This window comes from Rhinopithecus roxellana, chromosome 18 (assembly GCF_007565055.1).
Source record: "Rhinopithecus roxellana isolate Shanxi Qingling chromosome 18, ASM756505v1, whole genome shotgun sequence".
Classification (NCBI taxonomy): domain Eukaryota; kingdom Metazoa; phylum Chordata; class Mammalia; order Primates; family Cercopithecidae; genus Rhinopithecus; species Rhinopithecus roxellana.
In genome coordinates, this window is record NC_044566.1 from 78,139,251 (window position 1) to 78,147,700 (window position 8,450).

Below are 8,450 nucleotides of genomic sequence, written 5' to 3' on the forward strand. Positions count from 1 at the left end.
TTAAAATTAATATTATATCTATTATTGTGACCTGTAGTCAGTGATCTTTGATGTTACTATTATAATTGTTTTTGGGTATCATGAACCCCACCCATGTAAGATGGCAAAACAGTAGGTAAATATCGTGTGTGTTTTGACACCTCCACGAACTGGCTGTTACCATCTCTCTTCTTCTCTTTGAACCTTCCTATTCCCTAAGACACAATACTGAAATGAGACAAATTAAAATTTCTACAATGGCCTATAAGTATTCAGGTAAAAGGAAGAGTCACTGATCTCTCACTTTAAATCAAAAGTTAGAAATAATTAAGCTTAATGAGGAAGGCATATTGAAAGCCAAGATAGGCTAAAAGCTAGATTTTTGTCACCAAATAGTTTGCCAAGTTGTGAATGTGAATGTAAAGGACAAGTTCTTGGAGGGAATTAAATGTGCTACTCCAGCTAACATAAAATGTTAAGAAAGCAAGACAGCTTTATTGCTGATATGAGAAAGTTTAGTTGTCTGGATAGAAGATCAAACTAGCTCCAACATCCCCTTAAGCCAAAGCCTCATCCAGAGCAAGGCCCTAACTCTCTTCTTTTCTGTGAAGGCTGAGAGAGGTAAGGAAGATGCAAAGGAGAAAAGCTTGAAGCTGGCAGAGGTTCATTCCTGAAGCTTAGGGACAGAAGCTATCTTTATCACATAAAAATGCGAGAGGGATCTGTCACTTCAGCTCTGGTTGCCTTGGCTCCACCTATCTCCTTGCTAGAGCCTGCTTCCCATCCTACCACCTCTCTGCTCTGTTCTTGTTGCTGAACTTCTTCCCCCCAAAAATCTGGCAGGAGTGACTTTGCCTAAGCCCAAGCCAGCAGTGGGCTGGGGGACCCAGTAAGTGTCCATGGGCTACCCTTCAAATGACAACATCTTGTTCTTTGGCTGATACAATGAGTGAACAGTTTGTCAAAGAACTGCCATTAGGGGTAGAAACTGTCACTTTTCCTCAAGTAGCTATTGCTAAAAGGCCATTTATTACTGGAGAAAACATTGACACTTCCAGTGACCTAATATTGGCTCAGATACTACAGATGGAATTTGGCAAAGAATATGATGCACAACTTAGGCATAAAGAAAAGAAGATTCAAAGGAGATAAAAAAAATTTCCATGTCCTTTGAAAATCATTGAAAAGTCCATCCTGATGAAGACAGTGATAGCTCTGAAGATGAGGCTGACTGCCAGGATACTCATGATGATCTCTACTGACTAGCAAAACCAGTTCCCACTCCCAAAAAGGGTTTTATTGGAAAAGGAAAGGGCATTACCACCAAACATCATGAAGTAGTATGTGGGAGAAAGAATCCAGCAAGAATGGAAAAATTTGTACCTGCATTTCAGGTAGAAGACAGAATGGATTTAAAACTACCAAACAAAATTTTTGAAGCTTCAAAACAACATGCCTACTCAGAAGAACATCAAAGTGCCTTCCCCCACAAGAAAAAGGAGCACTCTACTGAAGAAAATGCAGTTGATCCTGAGACATGTTTTTTTATGTATGAAAAGGTCAACTCTGGAATGTTTGAGACAATCACTGACTTTTAGTACAGGAGAGAAATCCATTGTCTTTCATGTATACAGAAAGAGCATGGAGGATGAATATAGTAAAGTCATACCTACACAATGTGCCATCATGGTATTTACAACAACCCTTAATGAGTGGAAGAATCATGACCAATAAGTTAAAGATGATCTTAGGTATAAAGATCACTTCAGTGAACTAAGTCCACATAAGATTATCCACATGTGGGCAGAAAGCGAAATCCACAATCTCACAAGAATGCAGAGAACTAGAATTCATTGTCTAACAGTTATACAACTTGAGTACAAGAAATACATTTTAGCTATGTCTTTTATTGGGCATGATTATGTTCCAGCCCCTAAATTAAAAGAAGTAAAGCTCAATAGTGAAGGAATGAAAGAAACTTACTAACAAACTCTTCATTTGATGCAGCAGTTATGTAATGAATGTACACTTTTTCATATCAACCTCAACAAGTATAACATACTTTGGCATGCTGGAAAGGTCTGGTTGTTTGACATCCATTAGTCAGGAGAATCAACTTGTCTTAATGGACTGGAATCATTGTTCCATGACTATAAAATGTCTCATAGTTTTTCCAGAAAGGAGTAGTAAGGAAAGCCGTTAATGAATGAGACCTCTTCAATGCTGTTTTAAACATCTCAGCATATAATGAAGGGGATTTTTTTAGCTAAGATAGAAGCTTTGGAGACAGTGAATGAAGATCACATTCAGAAGAATGGAAAGAAAGCTGCTTCATGCCCACTAGTATTTTATGGTGAATACCACCAATGCCCACTGCCTTCAATGTAAACACAGAGGTGATTGCCAGTTACCAATAGCAAACAAAGCTATGGTTGTACTTGCAGTACCAAAACCTGAGAGCTATACAGTGGTGTTTCTCTGCTATCCCCCCTCCTTGTAACACATGTGCCAAATGTGTGGAATTTTTAGCTCAGCATTGAGAAAATAAAATCTCACTACCTTTAAGAAAAACTGCAAAGTGAAGCAGCAAGTGCTGATGTAGAAGCTATGGCAAATTATCCAGAAGATCTAATTAAGATAGTTGGTGAATGTAGCTACACTAAAAAACAGATTTTCCATGTAGATGAAATAGCTGTCTATTGGGGGAAAAAATGCCAGCTGAGACTTTCATAGTTAGAGAAGTCAATGCCTATCTTCAAAGCTTTAAAGGACAGACTGACTTTTTTATTAGAAGCTAAATGCAGCTAGTGACTTAAAGTTAAAGCCAATGGTAATTTACCATTTCTGAAGTACCAGGGCCTTTAAAAATTATACAAAAATTAATTCAAGATGGATTAGAGACTTAAATGTTAGACCTAATACCATAAAAACCCTAGAAGAAAACCTAGGGAATACCATTCAGGACATAGGCATGGGCAAGGACTTCATGTCTGAAACACCAAAAGCAACAGCAACAAAAGCCAAATTTGACAAATGGGATCTAATTAAACTAAAGAGCTTCTGCACAGCAAAAGAAACTACCATCAGAGTGAACAGGCAACCTACAGAATGGGAGAACATTTTTGCAATCTACTCATCTGACAAAGGGCTAATATCCAGAACCTACAAAGAACTCAAACAAATTTACAAGAAAAAAACAAACAACCCCATCAAAACGTGGGCAAAGGGTCCGGGCGCGGTGGCTCAAGCCTGTAATCCCAGCACTTTGGGAGGCCGAGACGGGCGGATCACGAGGTCAGGAGATCGAGACCATCCTGGCTAACACGGTGAAACCCCGTCTCTACTAAAAAAAAATACAAAAACTAGCCGGGCGAGGTGGCGGGCGCCTGTAGTCCCAGCTACTTGGGAGGCTGAGGCAGGAGAATGGCGTGGACCCGGGAGGCGGAGCTTGCAGTGAGCTGAGATCCGGCCACTGCACTCCAGCCTGGGCGACAGAGCGAGACTCCGTCTCAAAAAAAAAAAAAAAAAAAAAAACGTGGGCAAAGGATATGAACAGACACTTCTCAAAAGAAGACATGCATACAGCCAACAGACACGTGAAAAAATGTTCATCGTCACTCACCATCAGAGAAATGCAAATCAAAACCACAATGAGATACCATCTCACACCAGTTAGAATGGCAATCATTAAAAAATGAGGAAACAACAGGTGCTGGAGAGAGTGTGGAGAAATAGGAACACTTTTCCACTGTTGGTGGGACTGTAAACTAGTTCAACCATTGTGGAAAACAGTATGGCGATTCCTCAAGGATCTAGAACTAGAAATACCATTTGACCCAGCCATCCCATTTCTGGGTATATACCCAAAGGATTATAAATGCACACGTATGTTTATTGCGGCACTATTCACAATAGCAAAGACTTGGAATCAACCCAAATGTCCATCAGTGACAGACTGGATTAAGAAAATGTGGCACATATACACCGTGGAATACTATGCAGCCATAAAAAAGGATGAGTTTGTGTCCTTTGTAGGGACATGGATGCAGCTAGAAACCATCATTCTCAGCAAACTATCCCAAGAACAGAAAACCAAACACCGCATGTTCTCACTCATAGGTGGGAATTGAACAATGAGATCACTTGGACACAGGAAGGGGAACATCACATACTGGGGCATATTGTGGGGAGGGGGAAGGGAGGAGGGATAGCATTAGGAGATATACCTAAGGTAAATGATGAGTTAATGGACGCAGCACACCAACATGGCACATGTATACATATGTAACAAACCTGCACGTTGTGCACATGTACCCTAGAACTTAAAGTATAATAATAATAAATAATTACACTAAATCTACCCTGCCTGTGCTCTAGAAATAGAAAAACAAAGCCCAGATGACAGCACATCCTTTTACAGCAAGGTTAAATGAATATTCTAAGCCTATTGTTGAGACCTACTACTCAGAAAAAGACTTCTAGCCACCCAAGAGCTCTGCTGGAGATGCACAAGGAGATTAATATTGTCTTCATGTCTGCTAACAGAACGTCCACTCTGCTTCCCATGGATCAAGGAGTCATTTCAACTTTCAAATGCATTATTTAAGAAATATATTTTGTAAGGTGATTGCTGCCATGGAAAATTATTCGTTTGACAGATCTGGGCAAAATAAATTGAAAAACCTTTGGAAAGGATTCACCATTCTAGCTGCCATTAAGAACATTCATGGTTCATCAGAGGAAGTCAAAATATCAACTTTAATAGGAGCTTGGAAGAAGTTAACTCCAATTCTCATGGATGAGTCCAAGGGGCTCAAGACTTCAGTGGAGGAAGTAACTGGAGATATTGAAATAGCAAGAGAACTAGAATCAGAAGTAGAGCCTGAAGATGTGATTGAATTGTTAACAATACCATGATAAAACTTGAAGGAATAAGGAGTTTCTTCTAATGAATAAGCAAAAATAGTGGTTTCTTGAGATGGAATGTACTCCTGGTGAAGATGCTGTGAACATTGTTGAAATGAGAACTTATCTAAAATATTCCATAAACCTAGATGAAAAATCAGTGGCAGGATTTGAGAGGACTGACTCCAATTTTGAAAGAAGTTCTACTGTGGGTAAAATGCTATCAAACAGCATCACATGTTATCAAGAAATTGTTCGTAAAACGAAGATCAATCGATGTGACAAACTTCATTGTCTTATTCTGAGAATTTGCCACAGCCATCCCAACTTTCAGCAACCACCACCCTGATCAGTCAGCATCCATCAGCATAGAGATAAGACCCTCCACTAGCAAACAAATTAAGACTCACTGAAGGCTCAGATGATCACTAACATTTTAAAGTATTTTGTAACTCAAGTAGGTACATTGTTTTTATAGACATAATGCTATTGCATACTTAAGACTACAGTATAAACATAAGTTTTACATGCACTAGGAAACCGAAAACTTATGTGACTTGTTTTATTATGGTGATCAGAAACTGAATCCACAGTATCTCCAAGGTATGCTTACAACTATCTTCCCTCAGTTTACTGGAAATACGCTCTAGTATTTGTATTTATAGATGCTAATGAGCATGTACAATGAGGATGCTTTAGATTTAGAGAGCAGTATCAGGAAATCTGTGAATTGCAAAGTCACCTGTCAAAAAAGTTGCTTTTTAATTCATTTTTAAAATAAGAGTTTATGATGTAATTGCCTCAGTCTGTCCCCAGTTTATTGAACTGATGGACACAAGATGCTCTTTCTAAAGCGAGTCCATTTTTAAGATGTGGTCTACTCTCTTTAGAGACATAACATCAAGAAAGCAACGTTGAAACATACATAGGGAATTCTGAATTTAAAAGTTGACTTTATTCTGAAAATCTAAAGAGCAGTTGTTTCAAGAGACCGCTTTAAAAAAATACAACTGCATACATAGCTATCATGTTGCTAAGATACCACACAAAATATACCCAACTATTAATATAGTTGAAATGTGGCCGAAGACCTATGTCCTGAGAGCTGATCCAGTCATTCAGAGAGGATAGGAGAAGGATGACAAAACAGAGCTCTTCTCCCTCATTGCTAATGGTAGGGATTATTTAAAAGAGTTTTGAAATTGTTTTCTCACTTCACTTTTTATACTGTTCTCTTGGTGCATGGCACCCCTCTCCACTGACAACCACAAGCCCAGGGCCTTGCTGTTCTTCACTCCTCCTTCTGTATTCCCTATCCTCTTCTCCTTACTCACTCCCAGAAACCATTTACTTCATTTTCCTAAAACCACATTTCAGAATCTATTTGTGGGATGACTCTTGGGTTGAAGTTAGAAAAAAGACAATTAAACCCTGTGTCTGATATTCCTCTGGTAAGAAATTGTAATAGTCCTTTGCTTAAATTACATAGTGATAATGAAGAATAAAATTTAAAATATAAACCATAGGAATGCATGATGTCAGTTAAATTGCAAGCCAAATTCTAAGTATTATTTTGTTGTGCCAATTTACAAATGTGTGAAGAACTCATAGCCCATTAACACTTTGATAATTCTATACATTTTAGCTAGCAGATAATAAGTAACCCTAATGAATCTCTAATTGGTAAAATTTTAGGTAGTCCTATGAGCATGGGTGAAAAAGAGTCAGGAATTTGGAAGAAATTTACTTTGTGCAAGGGATGAATCATCTAGACAGTAAGCTCCTCAGAGTCTGCCAACGTCAGGGTCCCAGAAGCTCATCCTAACTTCTCAGTTTTATTTCTATCTTTCTTTTTTCCAAAATTACTCTTATTTGCAATATGTATATTATATACATGTATATATATTTCTTTTACACACATACCTTTTATAAATTAGAAGTAACTGAAATACATATAATTTAGTAAAAAAGTAATTTTGAAGGAGTACATATGAATATGTAATACATATATATAGTTTCATGGCAAGAAAAATTTGAGACTTCATGTGTTTCTAGGGGAGTTTCTATCAGTGGTTTCTGAGGAGGAGATGACAAGGGATAGCAGTTCATTAGTAAATTTCATCTGTCAATGGTAAGGAATGAATGGTCTTACCCAAGTGGTCCCTCTGATTATAGTCTCTAGTATAGCCATACAAAAACATTAGTTCTGAAAAATAATTCAAGTCATTCTAGAAAATGATTCAGTCATTGAATCAATTATTCAAGTCCATAGTTTGTCCTATTTGATAAAAGGCCAGCCATTTTCTTCCTTAAATGAGAGGCATATAATCTAACTCTGCATCTTAAGGAGCATGGGTGATGTTCAGCTACAAAACTTACTTTAGAACACAGTTTAGTCAGATAAAATAGGAAAGGCTACAAAAAATGACATATGAAGGTGCCCTCTACAGAAGGCCAAAGAGCCAATGACTCAACTGGAGTGAGAATAAACTGGATAACTTCATGCTCATGCTATGTCTTTGTAGTGCCTAAAAGTAAGATGATGGCAAGGATAATTTGATACTGTGCTTTAGGTTAAGAATATTTCTCCTTACCACATTTCCACCCAAAATGTCTTGTAACCTCAGTAGGGCATTTAGGTCAAGGATGTAAGGTCTAATATTACAGGTCTTTACCCCACAGTCCTCTTTGTTCCCACCCCAGCCAGTTACTATAATGTCTGAAATTTCCTCGTGGTATGTGAGTCTTTTTTTTTTTTTTTTTTTTTGAGACGGAGTCTCGCTCTGTCGCCCAGGTTGGAGTGCGGTGGCCAGATCTCGGCTCACTGCAAGCTCCGCCTCCCGGGTTCACGCCATTCTCCTGCCTCAGCCTCCCGAGTAGCTGGGACTACAGGCACCCGCCACCATGCCCGGCTAGTTTTTTGTATTTTTTAGTAGAGACGGGGTTTCACCGTGTTAGCCAGGATGGTCTCGATCTCCTGACCTTGTGATCCGCCCGTCTCAGCCTCCCAAAGTGCTGGGATTACAGGCTTGAGCCACCGTGCCCGGCCAGTATGTGAGTCTTGATGGTAAGTCCAAGAACGCTTGGATACAAGGCATTAGGAACACTAAATGCTACTTGATCAGGGAAGCTTATGATGGGCTAAGAGTAGATATCCTGGGCAACTGGAGGGCAGCATGCTATCTATGTCAGATACCTATCACTGTATAACAAACTATCCACATTTAGTGCCTTGAAACAACAATCACGATTTTGCACATGGTTCTGCAACTTAGACAGGCTGGGTAGGAATGGATTGTTCCCATGTGGCATCAGCTGGGGCACTCAAGAGGTTACATTTTCCTGGTAGAGTGGAAGCAGGAAAAAAGAAGAGACTCTATTCAGTGGAAGCTCAGCTGAGACTGCAAGAACAGTCTGATGCCTCAGCTGGGATGGCTGGAATATGTAGGGACCTGTTGGACATCTCTCTCCCTGTTTCTATGCAGTCTTTCCAGAAGGGTAGCTGGATCTCTTTATAAGAGCTCCAAGAGAGTGAATGAAGAAGTTCCAGGTCTCTTAAGGCTTAG

At 39.2% G+C, this 8,450-nt stretch overlaps 1 pseudogene; it reads left to right on the forward strand.

Moving 5' to 3' along the window:
• The first annotated feature begins 688 nt into the window (after positions 1–688).
• LOC104673575 lies at positions 689–2,367 on the forward strand (annotated as a pseudogene).
• The last annotated feature ends 6,083 nt before the right edge of the window (positions 2,368–8,450 follow it).